Source organism: Corvus moneduloides, chromosome 4, assembly GCF_009650955.1.
Source record: "Corvus moneduloides isolate bCorMon1 chromosome 4, bCorMon1.pri, whole genome shotgun sequence".
NCBI lineage: Eukaryota > Metazoa > Chordata > Aves > Passeriformes > Corvidae > Corvus > Corvus moneduloides.
In genome coordinates this window covers 26102545-26114999 of record NC_045479.1, presented here as the reverse complement: position 1 = coordinate 26114999, position 12455 = coordinate 26102545, and the positions used below count along the sequence as shown (strand labels likewise).

Sequence of the window (12455 nt, the reverse complement as noted above, 5' to 3'; positions counted from 1 at the left end):
TTTTTTGGGTTTTTTTTTCTCTCCTGAAGTACCTGTTGGAATGCTAAAAGTATGGTAGGTTTTGAAACCTGTTTTGCAAATGGGATACATTCCCATTTTCAGAAATCCAAGTATATTATAATGCTTTTTTTATGGTAGCACTAGTAGCTGAAAGCATAGCCTCTTCTCTCTTCACTCCCATGGTGCTAGTAGTTTGGGTGTTAATAATCAAAAAAGAAAATGAAAACCACCAATTTATGTGCACAGGAACAAGATATTTGAGTGGATGCTGAAACACTTCCTTCTCCCCATCACTTTTATTAAATACATAAATTAGCTGTCCATGAGTTGAATTAGATGTGTGTAATGAAGTAATAACTTAAGCTGAATTGATTGCTATACTGTTTTAATGCAGGATGTGTTGTCAGACTGTGCTCAGTGTTCCCGTGTCTGTGTATTCTAGAAAAATGAGGGTTGTACTGCTGATAGGTAAACTTGAAGGATAGACTCTCAAGAGTTAAATAAATTTCTAATAGGGTAGTAGTCTCAAATCTACATGATTTTCCAAGAGATATACAAATTCCAAAAGAAAACCGATCGTTTACTCTGAAAACGTGTATAGATTCCCTTCCTCCACCCTTGCAAATGTTGTACTATAAAAGGAGAATTTTTGTATGATTTTATTTTCATTCGTGCACCAACTATATGAATAGTTTTTCATGACTAAATCATAGTTGCTTGGAAGCATTCTAACATGGCTTGATTATTTTTTATGTACCTCCTAAAATTGTCTAATAATTTGCACAGCTTCATCTTATAGTTTGGTAGAAATTTTGGGTGCAAACGATTTCAGGCAGGACTTGAAATGGACTGGAATGGACTGTGGAATGAATGCAGTACTGTTTAATGTATGGAAATCACTTTAAAATAGCTGACTTGTTTGATTCTTCAGGTGGAAATAAACAGTTACCAAATTCTTAGAACTGTTTGGAATCTTAACAGTCGTAACATGATTAAGTATTTATTACACAGTTGAACTGGACCTTTATTTTTTAGATACAAAATACAGCAGATTTTTTTCAAGCACGTATTGTCTTTGAAGGAATTATAAGTAAACCAAATTTTTTACTTTCTTCCATCATCTTGATTTTCAGATTGAAATCAGTCAGCTGTTTAATAAATAACAAAATTCTTCATGTAAATTTCAGTGAGCAAAATGTGGGGGTTTTGAAGTTGATAAGGATACTCATACTGAGGATTTTCCATTTCTAGAAGAAAGGGAGTGCAATGTATTAGACTGTTACAGCCTGGAATTTACCCGGTTTAGACACTTTTTCACCTCTCCTTTACAATAGAAAAGCGGATACAAATATTGTCAGTCCTTCCTCCCCCCCTTTCCTGCCTTTCCTGTTCTTTCTGCTGATTCAGGTTTCTGTTGTAAAATATCTTCAAATAAACCATAGCAGCTAAGATAATGGATTGATAGACAGTTCTCCATTTCAGAAATGTACATAATTTTCTGTGTCTTTCAAACACTAATGTGAGAAAATTTTGGGAACTACTTAAGTTTTAGCTCATTCTTAAGTGAATAGTAATTTGATCTGGTTTGTGTTTTGGAGAAGAAAAGGCAGGGAAAGGGATGTTTTGGACTTGTGTGTGTTGCTTACAGAAGGCTCAGGGCCTTTCATTTTCATTTGCTCTGTCGTGGGTGTTTTTTCTTGTTTGGGGTTTGTTTTTCTCTTTTGTTGGTTTGTTTTGGTTTTTTTGGATCAAGGTACTAGTGACAGATTTCATCATGGTTGGGTTTTTGGTTTTTTTTTTTTCCTTTTGTTTCAGACAAACTCTGTCAATTAAATGCTTTAATATTTAAAACTGTGAATTGGGGAATCATCTTGTGTGACTTTTTTCTCTACCTATTTTGAGAGAACTGAACCGACATTTTAAGATATTGTCTTTGATTAATACCGATTGAATCCATATAGTTAACAGTACTTATTTTGAACACAGCAGGTCTTACTACTTTTGACTGCGACATCTGTGCTTTAGGGTCACTTCTCGTGAGAGATAAGGAAGTCGTTCACATGTTGGAGGTAGAGAACTGGTTCTGAGAAGGCAAAGTCACAATAATAGCTTTCAGGTGTTTCCACCGACGTGGGTAAAACATGGGAAAGGCAGGCAGACCTTTTGGCTTTTTCTGTAGTGGCAGTCACTGGAGAATTATGATTAATAACTATGGTTTGTTCTCTCAGGTTAGAATCTCATATTAAAAACAAAACAAACCACTCTCCCCCACCCCGCCCCGTCCAAGAAAAAAAAAAAAAAAAAAAAGCCGAAACTGGAAACAAAAAAATCCCGCCCCAATCCCCTACTTTGGAGGCTGCTGAGGGGTCCCTGTGCTTTACTTGGGGTTGGCCGCCAGCCCTGTGTGTGGCAGACAGAGACTGCCGCTGGTCTGGGGCTCAGCCCGGCCCAAGGCCGCCCCCTCTGCCTTGTGTAACCGAGTTGGTGCGTTTCTAACTGCTAAGCCAATTGCTCCTCCTCTCTGTGAAAACGTTTTGTGTCTGAAACTGAGCTTTGTCATAGCCAGGGGTGTGACAGGGAGGAAGGCGCAGGCAGGAAAGCACAGCGAGGGGGTGCGGGTGACTGCCGGAACGTTCTGGAAGCGGGGTGGTGCTTCCCGCAGACTGCAGATGCAGAGCTCGCCCGCGGGGCTGCCGGCAAGTTCTGGCATGGAGCTCCCATAGCGGACTGGAGCCCGGAACAGAAAATGCTGCAAGGCTCTTTCTTTGCAGTATGTGTTTTTCTGTGTTGAGAACCATGCTATTATTCAGGTGTTCATGCATAAGGCTATAGAGCTCGGGCAAGGGTAGGGATATGGCTCTATTTGGGAAATCCAAGGGGTTTTCAAATTTTTTTTTTAAGTAGCACTGGTGCCTTTTCCTTTTAAAAATCTCAGAAGCTATTAATCCGATGATTCATTCTGCAGATGACAACAGCATCACTGAAAGATGTATTCTGTATGTGCTTCGATGTGCTAGCATACATAAATCAGTCTGAAAGTAAGGCAAGTCAAAAAATACAGCTAACGTAAAAGGGTTGTTAATGATTGTCATTTTTATGTGACAATCATTCTGGAAAAATAATTAGCTTTCCCTTACAAATCACTCTAGGATTTTGGATGCAAAAGGTGAGGATAAATTAAAACAAGAAATGAGGAGTAATTTGCATTGCTAAATATTTTCAGACACAAAAATAGTATTTTTTTGACGTTACAGGTGAGCATATTGTGTTATGCTCAAATGACCTAGAACCAGCCATACATAAGTAAATAATGCTTGCAGCAGAAAATGGGACATATAATTCGACTGTATAAGCCTTGCCACTGTTGGCATTGTAAAGAGGAACAATGCAGGGAACTGGAAGAGGCCGGGGTGTAAAGCAGGCTCTTCTGGTCCTGAGATGCTCTGCCTTTGCCATGTTCAAATCAACAAGCATCCCTGTCTTCATCACTTTGCTTTTTCAATAAATGGTGCCAGGCTGTAACTATAGCTGAATATTGCTAGATGTGTAGCGAGCCAAACTTGATTTTATTTAAGGTTTCATGAATTTGTGTTTATACCTAGTATAATAAATAGTGTACTTATTTGCATTGTTTTTTTCATGCTCTAAGAGTTGTTGTAAGGCAGCACATGAGGGGGGAAAAGGTATTGGTGAATTATTCATCCTTTACACACACACACACGCACTTAAAGCCTGGTTTCTTTTTTCTTTCCCCAAAAAAACTACAGTGACTTTTAGAATAAGTATTTGTAAAATGTAACTTAAGCATTTATTTAATTGGAGTTTGACTGGAAGGAAAAAGGTAGGAATTTTTAAATTAGCTGGTAGAAGTCAAAGTGAGGCTGAAATCCAAGCTTCTGCCACTGCCTGTCACTGTACCTTAGAGGTACTTGAAAAGATAGTTCTGGTTGAGAGATCCTCTTTTTTTTTTTTCTCGTACATCTAACTAATTACGAAAAATTAAATGTGAAATAGAGACAACAAATTAACTGGTCAGACATGTTACTTGTCAGTATTAGGTTAAAAATGAATTTGTTTTACTTGGAATTAGTATTTATTTGTTGTTAGAAATTTGCAAAATACTGGAAATACTAGGTTAAGAATACCTGGCTGCTGAGCATTGTGCAGTTTTTCTGGTGTTTTACTTCTGTTTTACTTCTATTACTAGAGAATGACCATGAACAGTGTGTGTAGCATTCTACTTGAAACAGGCTGCAAGGTGAAATTTTTTTTGCAGATGCTATTGTCAGTTTTCATTTATATGGACAATGAGAGCAGCACTTGACTTTTGACACGGATCTGGATTATTAGTAAACAAATACCTAGAAAAGTATATTCTAGAACCCATGGGGAGGGGGAAGGCTTTGCTCAGCAATATCCTGCTGCAATTTAGCCTTGAAATGAGGCCCCTTTATGTAAATTTTTACTGGCGCCAGCTAGCTGTAACTGCAGTCTGGCTCCATGTCGGCAGCAGCTAACATGTGTCATGGACTTCTCCTTCACACGGGTTGCAGGAGCACTCTGGTTTCTGGACAGAAAAAGCAACATTGATGAATGTGAAAAGATGTACAAAGGAATCTAGGTGTAATTAGACTGCTAGTAAGTGAAAATACTGAGGAAATTTCAGCTTGATTTTTTTTTTCTTTTTCAGTGTGCTATCTTGCGCTGCGCTGTAATAAATCTATGCTTGTTGGTACTACTGTGTGGTATGTGGGAGGTACTTCACTGCACATAGTTGCTGCAGCACTAATAGTTGGCAGCACAGAAGGCAGTACAAAGAGTACAACTGGAGGCACTTGCAGTTGCAACAGTTTCCGTAGAGGCTGTGGCATGCTCAGTGAGCTGCAGGGGCACTCTGACACATACAGCTATTTATGTGGAGAAGTAGGAATTCCAGCAGGCTTTAACGAACAGATGTAGGCTACTAGCTGGGAGCTATAACAGCATAGCTCAGGCTGGCTAAAAACCAGTACTCATGCTGTTATGTAAACAAAACAAGATCTTAGTATCAAGATGGCCGACCTGGAAGTCTACTTGTAGCTCATAATACTTATGCAAATGAGCTGCATGTCAGTGGCTTACTCAGAGGAGGAAGCTCATTTTGCACGTGCCATCTTCTTGTCAGGTAAGAAAATCAACTCATTTTCTGCATTCATGTTTTAGAGGTCTTTGAAGTTAATTTTTCACTCAGGTGCCCATACCCCCCACTTTGGCACAATGCCAGGAATTAAATTTGAATGTAAGTGGCTTTTTCTGGGAAGCCCAGAAGTCATTTGTTCTGGCTATAATTATTTTGGGCTTACTGTTTTTAGGGAGAGTGTTACCTAGAAATTATTGTAAAATGTTTAATTTAGTAAAACTAAGTAGTTAAAAAACATTGGAAATTTGAGTATGTCATTTTTGTTGGTGATGTTACTGCTTTTGTTTGATTCAAACCTCTAGTGTTTTCCTATTGTGTTAGTTTTGTCTCTGTAGTGACACCAGGTGATGAACATGGAGGCTTAGCAATAGTGGGAGTTTACCCTGGAAAGGGTGTGGAGTTGACAAAGCTGAATCTACCAATTGTGTTTCAGCTTCATGGTGTTACGAAGGATCTTCGTGATCCTGGTTGTAGTTCGAATTCTCTTCCTGTTGAGATTACAAAGCTGTTAAAATACTTGGATACTGAATTGTTGTCTGTGTATATTTTAGTATAAATACCTTCTTAAAAGCCTATATGTGCATTTTAAATAGTTGTTTTTGTAAGTAGGCAAATAGATCAGAATATGGTATTTTTATGATCCTCCCCCCCAAAAAACAATAACCTTGACTTAGAGCTGCAAATTTAAACAATTTAAGCATTGCTAATTACATAATATGGTCTATTGTGGTTATGCATGTAATGCATGAAATGGTTGTATGGGGCAGATGTGCTAGTTCTGCGCCAATATATTTGTGTTGTTTCTATTTTGTAAGTTGAAGTAGTGACAGGGTGGAAGACTGGAAAAGAGAGATGGTAAAAGAAAATTACTGGATAAGGAAGGCCACTGACCCAGAGAAAAGAGGTAACTGGAGATGCGTGAACAAGCCAACAAAACATGGCCACTTAAAGGCAGACATCAGCTCGAGATAGGGTGTGGAACTGGAAGTAGACAGGCCTGCTTTGGTTGAAGGAAAAAAAAGATTAATTGAAGAGAATGAAACTAAAGAGGTAAAAGAACAAAGTAGGCAGATGGATTATTAGAGCTTAAAATGGCAGTGATAGATACTGAAAATACTGGAGGCATTCTGAAATGGCCTGGGAATTAAGGCTTATAGAGTAAATATGCTAGGAAAGAGAACTGTAACTGGTTGACATTGCAGAGGGGGGAATTTAACAGTAACAGAGAAAGGTAAACTTCTGCATTCATATGGCAGAGAAAAATGCTGCATACCTACAATATGGGCCAAATGAGTTGCAGTTTGTAGTTAGCTCATACACTTTGAAACCTTCAATAACTTTGCAGTGCTAACATAAGATTTGATATGGACAGAATTTTGCTTGTCATTTAGAAGTCTGGTTATATGCATGTCCAGACTACAAAAAGCACAAAAATGGGCGTGTGTGTGAGAGAGTTCAAACGCAGGTATATGGTAGATTTCCCCAAATAAATTACACTAGAAATCACCGTTAACAATTGTAAAGTTTTTCATAAATGCCAAATTCTGTTAGAATCGGTCTTGCTTTCATTGCTATATGAAGGAAGCAGTTTAGGGCCCCTCCCTCCTTTCTATGAAGTGTGAGTGTGAGGATGGTAGAGGAGAAGTGGCATTGAGTGGGGCATGAAGAATGTAGAAAACTGATTAAAATAAAATGTTCCTGAGAGGAAAACCTTGACTGGTAAAGCAAAGGATAACGAATGTGAGATTTGTTAAAAATTGAGAATTCTAACTGTAATATAGGTGATAATGATAACAGAATCATAGTGAAAGAAAAAAAGGCAGGTTACAGTAAATATTTTGGGGTTATTTTGATAAAAGTGAGATTATAGTATAACGTCATGTAAGTAACTCAAGTTTTTTTCAACTTCAAGAAACCTTGAAGTTACAAGGCAGATACTAAAGACTCCATGATAGGTATTTCTTAGCAAAGGCTATAAGCAGGTCTTTGTAATCTGCATCCAGGAGTTTTAAAAGAATTGGCTGAGAATACTTTTCTGAGATTTTCCCCCCAGTAACTCAATATAAAATAGGAATTGTGGAAGACCCTGAAGACTTTTTAGAAAGGTCTGGAGAAAAATAGTGGAGGGTAACAGTGTGCAAGTGAACGTGAAAGAATATTATTTCAATTAACATGGAGGTGGTTTAATTGCTGAAACACTATTATAAAAAGGATATGCTAGTATAATTTGTTTTAGAACAAAGTTCCTTAGTGTAAATACCCAATATCTATAATGTGGTTACTCCTTGATACAGTCTTTTCCTTAAATAACAACTTCCCCATCCCAAGCCCTATATCAACAAAACACTAAATTGATTTTTAAAGCTTTTGAAGGAGAGAGGGTGGCAATCATGCTCCAAGTAAAGTTTGTGATTGGTATTGTAAAATAGTTACTTTCTGTTAACTTATAGAGGATGGAAAGATTAACTCTGACAGAGTCATCAGGATCATTTGCTTAGTGACACCCAAACACCGTTTATTAGATTTATTACAATAGATGTATTAGCCTTGCACACCAAAATCTGATTTGTACATCTGTAGACCATTCAGCACAAAACATACCTGCTTGACAGGACACTTTGCCCTGGAAGTAGGTGGGGATCACACAGACAAAATAGTTAGCTAAAGCCCAAAATAGACAGGTAATGCAGAGAGACTGAAATTCTGTTGCATACAGAGAAAGAAAGGAAGTCATACTCTTTATAAAGAGATGTTCATGGGTGATACTAAATGTTGATGATGTGAAATTTGTATCAGTAGAGCTTGCAGTCCTGCTGTCTGTATTGGTTTTTTACAATGTTGAAAAATTAGGAGTCCTAGCAAAAAGCACAAGAATCACTCTGGCTCAACAATAAAATTGTAAAGTAATTTTAAAGTTAAGCTGATAATTTAGGTTGGAAGGGACCTCTGCAGGTCTTCTGGTCTGACACCTTGTTCAGAGGAGGTTAACTTCAAAATTAGACCAGGTTGCTGCAGGGTTTGCCAAGGGTGAATCATAGAATTTTTGAGTTGAAGGGACCCACAAAGATCATCAAGTCCAACTCCTCACACTGCACAGGACCCAGGAATCACACCACATGTCTGACTCGGTTATCCAAATGCATTTTGTATTCTCGGTGCCATGACTGGTTCCCTGAGGAGCCTTCCACAACCACTGTGGACAGGCTGTTTCAGTGTTTGCCCACCCTTGTAGTGAAGAACTGTTCTCTGTATCTGCTGTGGAATTTCTCTTGCTGCAAGCCGAATCTGTTTCCTCTTGTCAGTGTGCTGTGCATCTCTGAAAACTGTCTGTCTTCTTCTTCTCTATGAATGCCAGTTAGGTTATTGGGGTTTTGGGGGTTTTTAAAATAATTTTACTGTTAGTGAGTAAATGAAGAGGAGAAATTTTATTGTCTCCTTCCAGAAAGACATCTCACTTTGATTTGAAGACAGGCTTAAAAGAATGGCCAACCTATGAAATTTAATGAGACGTGGATTTGGAACAACTGATGTATGGCTTGCCTACTATGGCAGCTCTGCAGCTGGTTACATGGGATAATGTGCTCATGAAATCTTCCATGTAATCCAAATTTCTGATATTGTATACAGTTACATAGCAGGGTTTGGTACAACCTTTATTGCTAGTTTGACTTGGTGGTGATAACTCACAAAAGTTGTCTAGCTCTCTTCCCCAAGAATAATTTCTGGACTGTCTCATCTTGTGGCTTGTAGCCAGATGAATCTAAGTTAACCAACAAGCCAAGTGCCTTTTTGGTTTCAGCAAATGGATGGCTAAGGACATTTAGTGGTCTGATGAGCCTAGAAACTATTCTTTTTGTTGTCATGTTTTATGGTGTCTTCCTTAATTCTAGCAGTTTGTTATTTTTCACCAGAGGTGCTGCAATGATTTTGGATACTTAAGTTGTTTTCCTCCATCTCCTCCCTTCTGAAAGGACAGTGGGCAAAGCTTAATCTCCATGCAGCAAAACTTTTAACTGTTGAATGAAAACCTTTATGGTTGAGAAAAGTAAAACACACGGTAATATTCAATTATCCTAATGCCAGGCAGTCAGTGACCTTATCTTGTTCTTATTTACAGTTGTGTCTCTTTTGTTGTGGTTTTTTCTTTTCTTAATTAGTGGTCAGACCTGCCCTAAAATTGCACCTTATGTGATGTGTTCCTTTTGTACTTAAATCTGCTTTGTGGGTTTGCTGTGGTGGTGTTTTTATTTCTTTTGTTGTTGTTGTGGGTTTTGGTGGTGGAGGGGAGGGGGTATAATCAAAGAGAGCAGCATTTAAAACTGTGAGCAGTACAAACGTAGCTATCAGCTGCAGTATAGGCCTGTGCTCCATCAGTTCTGGGATGGGAGGGGAAGAGGTCCCTTGTGTTCTCCATCAGCAACCCCACAGAGAGAAGGGTGAAGCATACTTTAGCTATTCTGAGAATATCTAAACAAGAGTTTTTCTTTGGAAAGATCAGCTGATCTGTGATGCGGAATTTTGTGCTGTCCTAATGGCAGCTATTACGTTTGACAGCAGTTCTTTTTGATGTCCTTTCAAGGATCAGTAGGTTCTTGTGCAGAGAGTTCTCACTGGAATTGTACATGATTTTAAAGAAGCTAGTACCAGCTTCCAGAGAAAATGGATTAGAAGGATTCTCAGGAAGTGAGCCAGTTCTATAGCTTCTGTTGCCCTTTCCTCAGTGTTTGATTATGTAGAAAAATTCTTCCCCAAGCCCCATGGTGACACATGATTATGACCTGGTCATATTCACCTTGGGGGTATGTGAATAAAATAGTTTTATGATCACAAATGCAAACTTGGGAGAGGTGGTCATGCATGTAAATTCATCAGGAGAGTCTGTAGTTAGTCTGAAAAATTATCAGGAAACAGTTCAGCAATGTTATGCGCCAGCACATGAAAAAAGGATGTATAGTGATGTCCTCACTCATTCAAAGAGAAATCTAGCCTTTGATTTTTTGGATGAGGTGAAATTGCAGCCTGTCCTCTCCAGGAAGCAAGCAAGCATTGTGGCTTGCTAGCTCACCAGGCAAAAGACAGACTGTGGAAGTGTGTTCCATTTGATGATAAAGGTTTCTGGGTGGAACCTTTCTGCAGGTTGACTTATTACAGCAAACCTTAAATAGTCAAAATTTAAGATGCTTTCCTTTGAGGCTTTTATACATTTTATCAATGGAGGCATTTTTAAGTATAATTCTTACAGTGTGCTTCTGGCATCTAACTCTGGGTCGCATTTGGGAAACTTCCTAGGCAAATGAAACAGAGTTTCTTGTAAATGGTCGCCCTGAGTGACTGTGCAGATGCATTTTTCTCCATACGATTTTTAATGAAATTTGGGAAGGCAAGCAGTTTAAAATAGCTGTATAAATTATTAATGTATTTCTGTGTTTGTGAAATGGTATTACTGGATTGTTGCTTCATCAGCTGCTTTCTGCCTCACAAAATAGTAAAATTAAGGATGTTTTTTGTAGAAATGCTTGGAGTTCTTCACAGAAGAAGTCTTTTACAGACCAAGTACTATCAACTCATGAATGTGCTGGCAGTATCGCTACAGACTGGCCACTGTTTTTTAGAACCAGGCTCAAAAACTTTTTTATGGACTGTTCTGGCAAAATCATTGCCAAATAATGTATCAGTAGAGGTAAACTTGCAGCTCCTTTTTTTGGTTTTGTATAATACTGTGAATGCTAGTTTGATGTTCTGTGCAGACTCTCAATGCTTCACGAATTTGTAGTACTGTCTTCTTTATTTTTGAAAACTTGCATTAGCAAGCAAAACAATGGCCTCATTACTAGAAGAAATGTGTTTTGCTTTTGTTCACTTCCATCCTTTCCCCTTAGGAATGCGACACTGGCATTGGAGGTGTCTCTAGACCTGTTTTTTCTGGCATCCTAAACACTGGTTCACTAGGCTAGTGTGTATGATCTCAATAGTCAGCATGAACAAAACGCTGCTGGCTGACTTCCATCCACACATTCGCTGCCAGCAACCATGCAGAGGTGATGGTGTTGAGTAACTGCAAACTGGGGCTTATGGTGGCTTTGAAAAAAATTAATCAGGAAAAAAAATTAAAACCTGTCACCCTAGATGTGAAGTTTAAAGGCAGGAAAGCTTTCCAGAATTACTTGTGCATCGTACATAATGGCAAGCCTCATTGGGGTCATTAGTAAATAGACACAAGAAACATTTTGGGAAGTGTAAGTTGATCTCATTTGAAGCCTGTAGCATCTTAAAGACAGAGGTCTTTATTGATTATATGGAACATCTCTTCAATCTTCCTTTTTATTTTGCTTTTGTATCATCTAAGAAACCTAGTGTGAGAACTTGCTGACTGATGTGGTAAAGAGGACATTTTGCATATAACTTTCCTGCTTTCTTCTTCAAGGATCTTATACTAAGAAACTGAGGAAACACAAAGATGGATTCTTCAATGGTGATGGAAAAGAAATGCCTTCAGACTACAGATTTTCATTTCAGTTTCTTATGTTTAGAAGTTCATATTCCTCTGTAATATTAACAAGAAGCTAATGCACAGAAAATACTTCATATTCCTAGTACTGGGGTTTTGCTACAGATATGGCTGTTGGCATTTGGTCATCCCACAACACAAAAGATAAATGATAGTACTTGGCAGCTAAAGTGATACAGCACTTGCTAATTGACTCCCTTTTATTAAGATTCATATTGCAAGATGAGTAGGTCCAATAGCTGAATTGCTTTTAGATAATTGGTTTTTTACTCTACATCTTTGAGATATCTGTGTAACATTAGGTTTGTCATCTCCTATTTCCAATGGTTAATTAAGCACTTGCTTTTTTCCTTGGTCATTTTAAGGTAATGACGTGAAGAGCTGTTGCCTGAAGTGCATGCATGATTCCACTTATTTAGTATTTCATAAAAACATAGCTATTTCCAGTTCTCATCACTAGAGCCTACACCTAATTATTAGCATTTCATCCTCTCCTCTTTCTTCCTCAATCCTTGCTTAATCCAAAGGGAGATGTCCTAGTATATAGTTAATGTAACAGAACCCTTTAAGAAGACATTGAGGAGTATTTCTTAATGCTTAAGTGCTACTTAATAAGGACAGGAGAGCGTTTATGAGACTGGGACTCTGTGTATGGATATTGATTAAACTGTTTAAGATGCTACTGAATAGCAGTGGTGGTGCTTATTCTGCTAGAGTTCTGAAAAGCTTGTTGCCCCTTTTGAACATTATTACTGTATGCAAAATGTG

General features: G+C 38.2%; 1 protein-coding gene across 9 annotated transcripts in view; it reads left to right on the top strand.

The window, feature by feature from the left end:
* ATF7IP (activating transcription factor 7 interacting protein) overlaps nt 1–12455 on the top strand; it is an 88587-nt gene that overhangs the window by 12526 nt on the left and 63606 nt on the right. The window contains exon 1 of one of the 9 annotated variants that reach the window (XM_032107042.1): nt 4808–5164. The exons of the other annotated variants lie outside the window; for them this stretch is intronic. The gene's annotated coding sequence lies outside the window, so the exon portion shown is untranslated. Of the gene's footprint in view, nt 1–4807; nt 5165–12455 lie in introns of those variants that run through there. 9 annotated transcript variants of the gene reach the window in all.